Source organism: Arachis duranensis, chromosome 1 (assembly GCF_000817695.3).
Source record: "Arachis duranensis cultivar V14167 chromosome 1, aradu.V14167.gnm2.J7QH, whole genome shotgun sequence".
In the NCBI taxonomy this organism is placed as follows: domain Eukaryota; kingdom Viridiplantae; phylum Streptophyta; class Magnoliopsida; order Fabales; family Fabaceae; genus Arachis; species Arachis duranensis.
The window spans coordinates 87,540,843-87,541,141 of NC_029772.3; the positions used below are offsets into that span (position 1 = coordinate 87,540,843).

Consider the following 299-nt stretch of genomic DNA (forward strand, 5'->3'; position numbering starts at 1 on the left):
TAGCCTGGACTCCTGGGATAAGCTGGTCACGGCCTTCTTGGATAAATTCTTTCCTCTTCAAAAGTTGAGCAAGCTTAGAGTGGATGTTTAGACCTTCAAACAAAAAGATGGTGAATCCCTCTATGAAGCTTGGGAAAGAAACAAACAATTGATCAGAAAATGTCCTTCTGACATGCTTTCTGAATGGAGCATCATAGGTATTTTCTATGATGGTCTCTCTGAACTATCCAAGATGTCTTTGGATAGCTCTGCTGGAGGATCTCTTCATCTGAAGAAGACGCCTACAGAAGCTCAAGAGC

At 42.1% G+C, this 299-nt stretch overlaps 1 non-coding gene across 1 annotated transcript; it reads right to left on the bottom strand.

The window, feature by feature from the left end:
• Nucleotides 1–70: 70 nt before the first annotated feature.
• LOC127742677 (small nucleolar RNA R71) lies at nucleotides 71–178 on the bottom strand. The gene has a single exon (XR_008004034.1). It is a non-coding gene; the product is annotated as a small nucleolar RNA R71 (small nucleolar RNA).
• Nucleotides 179–299: the final 121 nt, after the last annotated feature.